At 34.8% G+C, this 15,232-nt stretch overlaps 1 pseudogene; it reads right to left on the bottom strand.

Annotated features, from left to right (window-relative positions):
* Positions 1-926: 926 nt before the first annotated feature.
* On the bottom strand, positions 927-13,977 carry LOC144350428 (uncharacterized; annotated as a pseudogene).
* Positions 13,978-15,232: the final 1,255 nt, after the last annotated feature.

Raw genomic sequence — 15,232 nt, 5'->3', positions numbered from 1 at the left:
AAATGCTCATAAAAACGCAATAAGAACTACCTTGAATAAGAACTTCTGAATAATTACATATCTAAAAGAGCATAGCACACAGTACCATAGGTGCGACAACAGTCACGCTACATCACATTCACAACAAAGGTTCCCGCGAAAGAGGTTTTCACACAGCCAACAAAGGTAACACACACAGTAGACAGCCATACACCCCTAACCAATTACACACATGCATCAATGCACATAAGCTGCAGGATAACAAGCTGGCACAATAAAAGGGCCAAAGCACAGCACAAACATGGGTTACATATACGTTGAGACAACTGTGCATTCCGTATTGTTTACAAAATATATTTTATATCCGTCTATATTTATTTGATATATTTTGTGACCATCTCTTTACGTTCCTATTCTTCACTGGCAACAAGCTCTGTCTCTATTTCTTTAGAAAGTGTTATTATGAACTTTGACACAACATATTCTATCCCGTTGCGAACGTACTGCATACACGTACAGATATAATTACTAAGATGATTAATAACGATATTACTGCGCTGAACCTGTCCACACATAGTGCACTTTGTGGGCGTTGTTCAAAATATTTGTTTAACAGGTACAATTTTGGGTTTGTTTTCGTTTTGGGTGATTTTATCTTGTACAATATTTGTTGATTCGATGTAATGTGAATGTGTTGCATGGCAACTGTTTGAGTTATTCATAAATAGTATAGTTACATTGTCGAATGTAGTGTTATAAACTAGCATAGAAGAACAGGGGACCTGGATACCAGGTTACAAAAATTAAACGAAGGTTCCATTCACAGTAAAAAATAGTGTTTTTACACACTCCTAATTACATGTAACATTTTTATAATACTAGTCTACTAGTAATTGATAATTTATGTTCAAGAATCAAAATTGGAAATTACGTACGAATTACGACGATTAATGTGAGAAATGCTTTAAACTCTTACAAAAATAAGATCTAGTTAAACTAGAAATAGACATGACATCTAAAGGCAGATCATCATCTGAAACTGAAATGTCATCTGAAATTGTCTAATTCAACGGCATTAAAAGGAATCTATTGTTTAGATTTACAGTACAACAATCACTAATAATACATCTTATCAAAGCTGGTAAGTTAACTACACATAGTCTTTCATCTGATAATTTCACTACTCCATGTGACAAATCTGCAAATTGCGATGACTGAAGAGTGAATATCTTCACAACACATAGACCAAGTTTAATAACAGAACAGTATGGCAAAGTCCAAACCAAGGCTTCTTTATACATTGATGAAACACTGAGATGCATGTACTGTGTTCTTGAAAAATGATGAAACTCTTTTGACATTCACACAACATCATGAAAAGGATACTCTCCAGCATATGGCATTTCCTGATGAAAGACTTCATAGGCATTCAGGGGGACCAATTTCTGTTGTTCCAAATCAAATACTAAATGGTGTCTAAAAATATCCAAACACTTTATGAAATCACTCACATATCTTTCTGGTATTGTAATTTGGCGGTTCAAATAAATCTCCATTCATGGAATAGCCTGTAGAATAATAATAATAATGTAATGCACTATGCTTAGAATGACAACATTTCAATGAATCCAGCTTCAAAACAATATGAACATTTCTGAACTTGTCCCCAAAAATCGGTGAAGCAGATTCTACAAGTTAATGAGGTGGAAGTTTTGTATTCATTTGATAAAGTGAAAATACCTGCAATATATCCTTCTCATTTATTCTTTGGACAAATTCAATAGCCCTCTTGACTCCAATACTTGGAATTGATTATAAATAATCGCATCCAGCTAATATAAATTCGTATGTAAACTTGAGAAATGTCCAATTATCTACATTGAAGCCAATGGAGTGTTGTTATCTATGTCAGTTTTGGTAAAACCTGAAAAAAAAATATTTTTAATTAGCTAGTAGAATATACACAGAAATAAATTGAAAAATAAAGTAGCAAGTGTTTATGGAGTGATTGTCATTGTATTATGATTTAAAACAGCTAAAACTATTTATTTGATTTGCAATACCTTTGATGCACCATACACAAGTATATCAGAATCTTCTCTGATCACACCTTTCACCTTCCCAGACATACAAAGGTACGCCATTTGTGCATCTGCCTCGTATGGAGCGACAATATAGTCAATATTATGGTTTTCCAGTGACTGTAAATGGATGATAATTAGTAACATTTATTATGAGGCATGACATTTTAAATTATGTTGGGTAAACAACTATTAAATCATACTTGATGGTAATCTGTAATGGTGTGGGCCAATAATCATTAAAATATGAACAACTTGTGAGACAATGCTCCTAATATAGACGCACATGCAAGGAAAGATGGCAATTTTCAAGGGTCAAAATAAGTTGGATTTAAACATAGCATAATTTTGTGCATATGATTCTAACAAGGAGTGGACAATGAATATGAACATTTATGTTGTATAAATAGATGTTTTATGTCAATGTTGACCAGATTCAACACCTATTTCATAAAATATCTGATGTACCTATTAAATAAAAAAAATCAGACCTAAAATTAATCATCAAAAAATATAGACAGATTTTGGAATAAAACTGTTTATTTTCTGTATCAAAGTAATTTCAAAATGAGATTGGTGTGAAAATTCGGTGAAAAGTTGTACAATAACAACTACTGTAATTTATTCTATGTACCCTCAGTTGGTATACCCTCTGCAAGTTCCCGTGCACAACCACAGCAACCTTTGTGTAAAACCATTGATGCATCAAGGGACAACGTTTTGCCACTGAAATCTTGTCATCTAATGGGTCGTTTTGCTTCACTCAGTTCATTGTATAGACTCTAAATTCCCATTACGTATCCTTATACAAAGAACAAAGAATCTACATTTCATGTTGCATGCATAAAACGGTTACACTAACGACTATAGTACCCCGATCATGCCCTTTTTTCGTTTTTAGAAATTACTATTTACTGCGATGTTCTTGTTTGTTTGTCTACAATATAGTTTTTGAACCAGAAATTTACACTTTGAACACTGTCCAATACTCGATTTTACTCTACTTAATCTTAAAAACACTGTGTGTATTTAAACTTTAAATTAAAAGTTAGATATGTTAAATAGCAAAAAGATTGATAACAAGTCGAGGTTACATACTTACCGATTTATAAATCATAAAACTACCAATGTTAACAGTAAGAGGGTGAATCGGTTCAGCAAAAGTACGCGAAAACGAGACTAAGAGACGCGTTTGTTCAAACTGGAAGTTTACTCTGAGTCGACCCCAGGCCAACTGATACGAGTTGCATATTTTCGACGCATGGCGCATATCTGAATGCCATTGACAATTTGAGCACCATTATTATTCCAACAAAATTATTGGTTAAACATTTTCAATAATATGTTTGACCATTCTGAACCAAATGGACATAATTTTCCATTAGCTACAGGTGTAGATCATAATTTTGAAGAAACAACAATCTGTAATAAATATAATTTGTTTTATTCTGTGAATCCTAGCAAATGCTGACTTTGACGCTCAAATGGTTAATTAGGGAGGACCATTTTATATCCTGGGCGTGGGGGCAGGAAGATTTTGTGAAATTTTTTTATGACAATGCTTGAAAACAAATCCTACACTATATGCATGTACAAAAATCTGAAACTCTGAGACACCCTTAACAAAAATCAAGACAAGATAGGACAACAAATAAAATGTTTATATTATTTTTATTAATCATTTCGCTCAACAATTTAATCAACTAAACTAGTGTAAACTGTCTCTAACAATGCACTTATTATCTCTTCTACAATTACTGCACCCTCTGTCTTTGAACCACTTTGCTTTGGTTTCATGTTTTGAAACATGTGTGCGATATCTGGGTGTCTTTCATCTATAGTAAGTAGGCGACGCTGTTTTGCTTTTCCATGTGGATTAGTATTTCTGTCAGAAATATGTCGCCTCTTACATTTCTTTTGTTTTTTTCTTTGTTTTCGTGTTTGTTCATTTCTGCCTACATGCATCTTAAGTCCATTGAACTTGTTTAAAATTAACATTTTTTTCTCTTTTATTCCACTCATGCTTGTATAGCATACAATAAGTTAAACCTTTTGTTCATTCTTTAAGCCGTATTCTTCTTTGGCACAACTTGATCGCAGATCTTTTTTGTCACTTTTCCAAACTGCTCATCAAACATATCCTTTGCACTTTGGACAGTTTCATGAACTTTGTGTATTACATCACATAAAGCATTATATCTGTCAAATTGTCCATGAAATATGCTGTCTTCTTGTCTCAAAGCATATAAATCAGATATTTCTTTTTAATGTCCTTCATTTGAAAAAAACACATTCTTTTCTTTGTTATATTTATGCCCAGATGACATTTCAACTATTTGTTGACATTTCTTGAACTCTTCTACAGGGATTACTTTACCAGTATGTTTGTTCAGAGCTTCTTCTCTCTCTGAGCCCGGAATTTTTTTTCCCAATGCTATAACTCCTATCCGCACGAGAAGCACACATGCCCAATGAGAATGTGTTAGCTAGAACGTGTTTTACGTTTGTGTGGGTGTTATGATAGATATTCATGTTTCAATCGTTCTTCTGATACAGCTATTGTTTGTTCATGGTATCTGGTGTGAAGTGACCCAAATGATGTTGGTAAAGGTATATTGATAGCTGCATTGTGGTGTTTTATTTAATGAGTTGTGGGAGATCTATTCATTTCCAAGTACTTAAATGATTTTGAAAAACAAAAAAGAAATTACAAAAATGAAATAAAATAAAATAATGATTTTAATTTCAAATAGTTGTATGCATAGTTTATAATATTCATCACTCTATTATATTTTAAATTGAGATATCTATTCTCCCAAATATGCCTCGCATAGAAATATACCTACATTGAATGTCATGAATTTAAATATACATGATTCTTAAATATACATGATTCTTAAATATACATGATTCTACTTGAGTTGGTATACCTTGGAATACTTCACTTGGATTTAGTTTTAACTGAAAACACTTTACTCCTAACAAAGCAGTGAAAATGATGTTTTCTCAAATACATTGTGCTTTGATACAACACAGTCAAAATTAGACCTACATCCACAGAACACTCCCAAAAACTATTTTCAATAAAAGTAAAATATTTCACAGTGATATAAACATTGATCACGAATCAATCACCAATGTATTTTTATTTGTCATGTAATACATACCGATTAAATCGTCGTATCTCTATTTTCACAAACCCCACTCTAGCAAATCATCTTCAGACAAATCTGCAAATCTGAGACATCATTACGCCCAACCGATTCTCGTATTTTATCGTAATATTTAAAAAGATGTACATTTTCCAAAAATTCCTGGAGTGTTTTATCGTCTGCCATCATGTGTTCACTGAGCAGAATGAGGTCATAGGTAGGGTGTTGTTTTGGTACGCACTGTAGGAAACTCTTCCAATTTGCAAAGATGCTAAAATCAAGCACTGTATCATGGAGGTTTACCTCCACATGTCTTTCGGGATGTCTTTGGGTATTCTTGTTGTTGACTATGATGCTGGTAATTGCTGGAGTAGAATCGAATCCAGGGCCCGATACTGTCAGTCAAGACAAGTTGCAAAAGGTAATGGTTTGTATATTATTCATTAGTCTGGTATAAATAATAGCAATTAAAATCTTTGCCCACTGGACAGAGGTAATTTTAATAGAAATCATGCCTGCATACAATTTCTGCAAGCTGTCATAAAAATAAATATATTGATGATGTTATATAACCTCCTCCAAGGATGACAGGAACTGAATATAAAATCACATTTTGTTTTTTACACGTAATATATGCAGATCAGTGTTTCCTTATCACTTGCCAGATACACGAATGGCTAATAAACTGGTCAGTTGACTAAATGTTTACACAGCTGTCCAGCAAACTAGATAATAATTGTTTTAGGCTAAAAATGATAATACCATTAATACCATACCATCTAAAAAGTACCATTATTCTCAGAATTTTCTTCGGCAGCTGTCCTCTGCATGGCTAGGGATAAATTAGAACAGTACAAAGAAAGCAGAAAACAGAAGGCTGAGAATCTTAGAAAAAGATACAATAGATATTCTGTACAATGGGGTCATATTTCACTGCATACACTCCCAGTTATGAACAATGGAAACAATTTTACTATATGAAAACATTTGTATACTCAAAAGAGCAACAGAGAAAAGAGTGTGCAGGAAGTGCATACTATTCATTCTTTTAAGAATTATTTCATTCTCACTATATATTATGTAATGGTTGCATTCAAGCACCTGCTATAGCTTGTGTAGACAAATGACAGAAATGTTAATATTATAGCAAGTATGAAGCAGTTCATTGAGACCAAAGATGATAATAGAGGAAAAATTAAAACATCTCCCAAAGATAGGTAACATATAGTTACAAAGCTGTTATCTGATGAAAATGTGAATACCTTAGTAGACAGATACACGGTAGCTCTCTAAAGAATGCAGTAAAATATAGACTACATTTGTATTATAAGACTGTAAGAACTTTTGTGAGAAAGACTACACATGCTTTTGAAAAGAAGAACAGCGTAAATCAAGTGATGAGCATGTCTGGGACAAGTACATTAGAAAGAATTTTAGAAACACTCCTGTTGGTGTAATGGATGTGTATTTAAAAGAAAAATGTGCCTATAATAGTACAAAGCTACACAGAAAAAGTTTTACTAAGTAAAAGACGGAGATAATAGAACATACAATAAAAAACAATGTGAATCTTAAAAAACTAACCACAGTAAAACGAAAATCTCAGAATGTAGAAGAACCTCTCATACCAGTAAAACAGATGATAGTCCCACTTGTCCATGTTCCTTCTTGGGGAGGAACTGTTATTACAGAATTGTGTCAAGTTGACCATCTAAATACATGCCTAATTGACAATTAGTTAACATTTTTCTATATCCTGCTAAAAAATTCTGCTATTGACATGTCAGGAGTTGACTCACAAGTTATAACAACACTGACCACAATAGTTCAACTTTTGAATAACGTCAATTTGCTGAAGGCAAAGTAGAATGGGTTAATATGACAACAGTGACTGATCCACACTGTAAGATCATTGATAGGTATGGAAACAAGATATTTGTGATGTTCATACAGCCACAAACAATACTAAAAAGCCACTGTTCATCAAAATATTGCAGCAAATCTTACCAGAAAACTACACTGAAGCAAATAGTTCTCAGGTATGACATTATCAGCTTCATCGGCCTCATACCTTGACATTTACCTAGAATTTGACAACAATGGTCATCCTTCTACCAGACTTTATGACAAAAGAGATGATTTCAATTTCACTATCATCAATTTTCTAAACCTTAACAGCAATATACATGTTTCCCCGCTTATGGCGTTTACATATCTCAGCTTATCCGTTAAGGCAGAGCATGTAGTATGTATTCTGATTTTTTACAACGACATCGTCTTCTCTGTTTTAAACTATTAAGTCAAGGGTTAATAAGAGAAAGACTGATCTTGTCATTTAAAATGTTCTATGGCAAGTATCATCAGCTAGTGGACAAGTATTATGTTTCTATGAAACAGATGGTAATAGAAGCGCAGGATGTCAATTGTCTTGCACGAGGATGACCTAAAATTCACGATTGTGACTCAGAGAGAAATAAGGCGGATGCCACATGTGGAGCAGGATGTGGTCAGTCTTTTCGAAACACCTGACATCACCTCTTGACTTGTGCCTTGAGGTCCATGTATTTCTCTCACCGATTTGATAGTGTGTTGTTTGTTTTGTTTGTGTGCCCTCTGTGTGTTCTCGGATTTGTAAATATGGCCTTTTGACATTGATCGGTTGGATTATAGTTGGGTATTGTTGCTTTGATTTTTTCAATATATTATTATTAAATTTGTGCAAATCTAGAGTACACTAGTATTGTTTCTGAAATGTTTGCATACAAACTAATGTGCTTTCCTGTTATTTTCATTCACTGTGAGCCACTTAATGTTGGTGAAAATGAAAATTATATTGATGCGATGCTGAGAGAGTGGCTCAATCCCTCACAATATATTTGTCATCGCAAGTTGGAAAAAAAACTGACTTTGCCACTAGATGTAGATTACTTTACAAGAAATAAGAAGATCCAATATGATGATTTACTATTTTTGTTGCAGTTTGCTGAGGTACATGTTCATCTTTTATTATCTTTACTTTTAGCACGTACGTAAATAATATGTATGTAATTGTATTTTTTATTTTGTGGAGACATGTTTTAAATGACACAAGTTAACACAAAATCGAATAAAAAGTGTTCAGGCTAACTTATTGTACATGATGTTTGCTCCCAAATGTTGTTTTTAGACCAATAATCTCAAACCCTGGTGGCAGCCATGTGTGTTTTCATTATTAGAGGACGCTTACGCGCGTAATCATTCCAAATTTGTAATTCGCATTTTCTAATATAGTCTAATATAGTCTAATAAATGTAAATTATTAACACATGTAGATAATCATAGATAAGTCGTGCGAAATACAGTGAGTGTTTGTATAATTGTATCAATGGCGTCTTGCTACTGACGTAGCCGATACATTTTCTCGGTTACTTTTCCTATTAATTTTTTGAATAAATATATGTCGCATCCTCTATCCATGACCACGACGTCTGTGGCGGGAAAAGGACTTCGATGGTTCGTTGAAAGGCCGTGAATAATATTTCAAATATTGCAAAATGGACAAAACAAAACTTTTGATATGAGTCAATGCAGTTCAAAACAATAGTATAGGTGTATGGTAATGGGTATTGAGACGAAAATTAACAAATTTCCTGTGACGATCTTCGCTTTGTCTTTTTATCGAAATAAAACCTTTTCTGCCACGAACCTCTCACGCGACTACATCACTATGCTAAGTCTAATTTCTAGCATGTGTTATTGCTTTCTATCATTTATATCATGTCACATTCAATAGTTCATAAATTACTGTTGTGTACAATTCCACAATTCCAATACAGCTGGCATGATTCACATTAGACATCGTTTACACTGTTACAAACAGAACTTTTATTTATATCGGGATACCCACCTAGAACTAGAACACTTTCGGACAAAGAAAAATCGAACGAGTCTCAGCCGTAATTTAATCATACTTGCTTACTACCGTATAGTTGTACGAGGGGCGATCAATAAGTAATGCCCCTGACCCATTTCCATTAGGAGATTAATGAAATTTAACACAGTTATTAGTCTTTCTCTACATATGAGCCACCCAGAGTTATGCATTTCTCACATCGTTTGATGCATTTCTGGACAACGTTTTTGTAGAACACCCCATGATGGTACTCCAGCCACGTCGTAACTTCAGAAATCAAAGCTGCATCATCTAGGAAACGCTTTTCTTTCAAAAACTATTTCATGGCTGGTTAGAGATGAAAGTCAGAGGGTGCAAGGTCAGGAGATTAAGAGGGATTGGGACGAATTTCATACGCCCGTGCTTCTGATCTGACGATATGCGAGTTGTGGACCGGATTGAACAAATCTGAGGAAGGTCCACATGTAGTACCTATATATGTAATATCAAAGCAATCGGACTTACAGTTTTTAACAAGAAGTCGAAAATATAACTTTTTACCAAAAATTACAAAAATATTCACCAAAATTAGAGAATTGAAGATATCATCACAAAATGAACAAATCTGAGAGAGGTCCACATGTAGTACCTATATATGTAATATCAAAGCAATCGGACTTACAGTTTTTAACAAGAAGTCGAAAATATCACTTTTTACCAAAAATTCCAAAAATATTCACCAAAATTAGAGAATTGAAGATATCATCACAAAATGAACAAATCTGAGAGAGGTCCACATGTAGTACCTATATATGTAATATCAAAGCAATCGGACTTAAAGTTTTTAACAAGAAGTCGAAAATATCACTTTTTACCAAAAATTACTAAAATATTCACCAAAATTAGAGAATTGAAAATATCCTCACAAAATGAACAAATCTGAGAGAGGTCCACATGTAGTACCTATATATGTAATATCAAAGTAATCGGACTTCCGGTTTGTAACAAGAAGTCGAAAATATCACTTTTTACCAAAAATTACAAAAATATTCACCAAAATTAGAGAATTGAAGATATCATCACGAAATGAACAAATCTGGGAGAGGTCCACATGTAGTACCTATATATATAGTATCAAAGCAAGTGGACTTGCGGTTTTTAACAAGAAGTCGAAAATATCACTTTTTACCAAAAATGACAAAACTATTCACCAAAATTAGAAGATATCAAAATGAAATGAACAAACCTAAGAGAGGTCTACCCAAGGTACATATACACCAAGTATCAAAGCATTCAGGCTTGTAGTTTTCAAGAAGAAGTCGAAAAAGTAAAACATAGACACGGACGACGGACGACGTACGCCGGACGACGGACGACGACGGACATTCACTCATATGATAAACACTTGTAAATCAGATACCACAGTTAGTTCAGGGATGTTTTTGCAATATAAGCCATGGAGCTGTGAATCATTGTGCATGTACAATTTCATCTTGATCAGACAACTGGAAGTTGGTCAGGGACATTACTTATAAAGATATTATGAGTTAAGTTAATATTTAATCTGTTGGTTAATATTTGAGATTGTTCAAATTATAAATTTAACGAGTAACGACCATATGTCATGCAGTGTATGCAGAAATTATACAAGCAGCATCTCTGAAAATGAAATAAACACACGCACAATAAAAGTTGTTTCTTTGTGAAATATAGTACGATATACTAGTACTCTCAGCAGAGATGAACAAACTCTGTATCAAATCGTACTTATAAAAATGAGAGTACGAGGATATTATAATTTGAATATTTACGCATGATTACTGAAACATGCGCAAGTCAAGTGCATGATTATAATCTGTTTTATTAACCATGACGGCATGGCATTGGCTTTGAATTTTTGCAGTGCATTGCAACTGACGCTTTATGCCCAACTTTAACAACCTCGTGGAATTTTATTTGCTTTAATTTTCCTAAACCAGAGACGTATTGTCGCTAGTCCGAATTAAGGGCGTGTCAATATACGAGTAGGTTAAAGTGCGATAGTCGTCGCGCCACGTATGCGCGAGATAAAATATAAACAAAGATGACGACATTGACTGTTGCACAGGTAAAAGATTACAAACTCAGACGTTACCAGGTATCGAAGGAGTCACCAGCGGTAAATAGTACATGTCGCGCCCGAGTTCAACCTCATACTTGTGATTTTCATTAGCGTATTGGATTAGGGGAAAATCAATGTTTATCAACAAAAATGTCTCACATGCTCAGTGCGACGACCACCACCCTTTATTAGTATGGCAAGTCGTTGTTATATGGACCGTGTCGTATATAAAACGTAGACAACAAATTGGGAGAATAGTATATGTACATGTCTGTTGAAAGGACGCTTTCATCGCTCTAGAGGCACCGTACAATATTCGTTGCCTTGATCTAACACGGTGGTAGCGCTTTCTCGGTTAACCCGCTGCATACGTACTGCGTCATCCACTGCAAAACTCCAAAACTCGTGTATTATTTGTGTTTTGTCGTCGGTTTATATGTGTAACTGTGTAGCCTTCGCCTTTCGTAAACTTTGTTGACTTGTGGTATCGCTGTATCTGTGCATTATATTAATTATGGGTGTGTCGACAGTTTGTCAGATATAGGGGCTAAGGTTGGTGTCTAGGTACACGTACGTCATTTAATCTATATTAAAACCTAACACCATGTGCATTCTTGCTAAAAAGAATAATAGGCCCATAGGGCTGGCAGCACATTGGAAAACCATACCCCCTATTGCGGAATCAATGTAAATTTTCATCGGGCCGGCTAAACACGACACTCAAATTTCATTCTTGCTCACGTACTAAATCCTCGCATACAAGACACAAACTATTATGTCCTCGGTTGTACCTGCTGCCCACGCTCGCTATCGGTGAATGGGCATTGAGTCTCCAGTTTCCAACATCTGAATGGACATCGTCTATATTATAAACAAATTCGAAAATCATTATGAAATTTAACCGTGTCAGATTGAATCCTCCCAAAATAATGAATATGCTGTTACACAAAAACCACACGAATTAGAAATGAGTACAATAACCGACGTTTTTAATCTTTGTAAAATCTTCCAGTGTTCAGAGAGTTTTCAAATGTATTCATTAAATTGGAGTAGCACGTGCTAAGGAACAGCCAAACTTGTTTAAGTTAAGAATATCTTCAGTCCTTGTAATAACTTTATGATTACTCAGTACTATAAATAAGAGGTATATGTGTTAGTTCTGTGGTTACATAACAATACCAAAATAATATCAGAAAGTGTAGATTGCATAATAACAGGAAGTAGTCGCATCGTCGGTTCATTTTTTTTAGAACAATGTTCCTAAATGTGCTCGCGTTGATTATCATGTTGGACATGGTATACCGAAATGAATAGATAATGAATATAACAGTACATTTTCCAAATGCTGAATGCTATGGCGTTTTTGACGCCGAACACGAGGATCAGGACGTCGTTTGATCAATCAGTCTGTAACAAGGAGCTGTGTGAGATTACTATTACGGACTAAGCACCACGGGGAAATGCATAATCCGCAAGAAAATATTGTGATCTCAATTTTGGAATATTATTGTCTCCCATCCAACTTCTAAATGCACAAAAACACAAACAAATTAATATATATATGGTATAATACGTCTTTTACTTTTTTGTCAATGCATTACAATGATATTTATAATTTTTTGTTTGTCACTAATATGTTTTACCTTTTATCTAATCGACATCACGTTGAGCGACGGTGTCGACATGTTTGAAAAATCAACGATGGCAAATCATTAAATAGTCAGCCCTTTCTTCCATTCAGAATATAATATTCAATAAAAAGCAATCATGTTGTTCAATGTATTGGTGGTGGTAGCTTTTAACCGTGTTACATATCATGTTCATCTGTAAAGAATTAGTTTTCTTTCTTTCTGGACATCCGCTTCACCTTTCCCCCGTAATGGGCGTACTTCGTGTTCATGGCGATTATCTAAAAACACCACACGGGGGTCGGTGGCAGAGTTCCATTTCTACATAATTAGTAGTATATTAATACTAAATTACATCAACTCGTACCACGCAAACGATGGTATTTATCTAGTACTCGGTTTGTACTTTAACTACCATGCTGATTAAGCTGCAAGCACTGTTACGACATTTCAAAGCACAAGTGTCCAATCACAGCGCCGTTTAAACTCGACGTAACGTGACAGGTACCGAGTCATTCATCGGAGGCTATAAAAGCAGACAGGGCAACTCCGAAATCAGAACTATAGAGGTAACGCCGAAGAGAGAAACAAGAATAAAACTAAATTTTACAACAAACCTATAATGAGGTAGGTTTTTTTTTTATTTTATCTCATGTATTATAGGTTTGTTGCGAAATTCAGAGCGAGTTCGGTTGTCCTGCGATGGGAATCCCCGATCTAATTCTCTATTATTCGTTGGTAATTCTGAAGGTTCTCATCGCGTAAAGTGCTCCGTGAAATCGGCTTCTGTGTTGTGTGAATCTAGCGGGGTTCGTTCACACACCTGGAATTGTAGCGTATAATGTCGCAACAGTTATTTGAGGTCAATCGTATCGTCTGCATGCAGATCGCATCTTCATCGTCTCGACACACAATATGCCTCATTGGCGGCGATGTAAAAGCATTCACCAGATCTTTGAGCGCATCGTCGTAGGTTGCTATTATCGCGGTACATCGTAGCTAGTTAATAATTAAACCACAGTTAAAGAACTGCGTGTCATAACTAGCACTAGAAACCTAATTTCAAAAATGGAAAGTGCTTTAAATATAAGCACACATGTAGCCGTTAAACCTACCAAGTAATGCTACTGCATCAACAAAACAAGTGTACCTTATTCAGCGCCATGCTGGGATAAACATATCAAAGGATTAACAGTGGCTGTCATGGATACAATAATATATCTTGTGTTGCAGCTACATTTTTCCTTGAAAAAATAGTGAATCATCTGCTTATGTAAATGGCAAAATAAACATATATCTGGTAAGCTGCTCTATGATACCAGTAGTAATGAAACTATGCAACGGATAATGAACGCATAGCTTAGGTATGTGATAAACCGAGTAGTTTTATCAGACACACAGATGAGATATTAAATTCATTAAAACAATGCATGTTTACATTTGCTTAAATCGATGTACCGCACTTTTGAGTTGGAGATAAGATAGTAACAACAGTAAATCATGTTTGCCAATCAAAAATTCAACAGGATTCGCCAGACACTGTTATAGACCGACGTGGGTGTATTTTATACTTATCGTAACATTGCATCTTACGATGCACAACGTGACGGGACATTAGGTGGTAGAACTGTAGTGAGTGATTACGTATGTTCAGCTTCCACTGACAACGACAACAGGAAGAGTAAATACAGTTTTAGGAGTGCAACTTCACATTCCAGCTAACAATCGTTTGAGGCAGACTTTGTCCAAGATGTTAGAAAATGAAGCCAATCATTGTTTGTCGCATATGATCTTTAAACAAATTCTCCGTATATTATAATTTAACCCCTCGAACTCAATAACATATAAGTTTATTTTGCGGAAGTTTCATAACTTATTGTCATAACTCTCATAACACTCGCTTATTGCAATTGTGGCAGCCTAGTCAGTTGCATAATAATCCACTATGAATATTCATATTTCAAAAGGCATTCCTAGATAATAGTATAGCCTAGAGTGGTAATGTGATGGCTTTGCCCAAAATAACCGCTGCCCTATGGTCATCACTCAGAAGCCTATGCCACACTCTTTTTGAGACTTAACTGTCTCAACTAACTCTCAACCTCTCTCAACAACAACACTGAAACTTCTGGGAAATCTGCTTTATCATTAACCAGTAACACCATAACTTATCTTACTTTACTGTTGAACATAACTATTGCAAATTGGCAACTCGTTCTGTCACTTAAGCTTTGTAAATTTGTGTAAACGTTCTAGAAGAATTGATGAAAAAAAAACTTATTTGACGTGAACCCTTCCAGTTAATACCCCAAGACGTGTTTTGTGGGATGTCTTTGTAAAATACTCTGCATGTGAGGTAATTATGTCATTCAAAAATATTACTTCAAACCACCAATGAATATGGCTTGTCCTGGGGAAAG

Source organism: Saccoglossus kowalevskii, chromosome 22 (genome assembly GCF_978046115.1).
Source record: "Saccoglossus kowalevskii chromosome 22, keSacKowa6.1, whole genome shotgun sequence".
Taxonomy (NCBI): Eukaryota; Metazoa; Hemichordata; class Enteropneusta; family Harrimaniidae; genus Saccoglossus; species Saccoglossus kowalevskii.
This window is presented reverse-complemented; position numbering and strand designations above follow the sequence as displayed.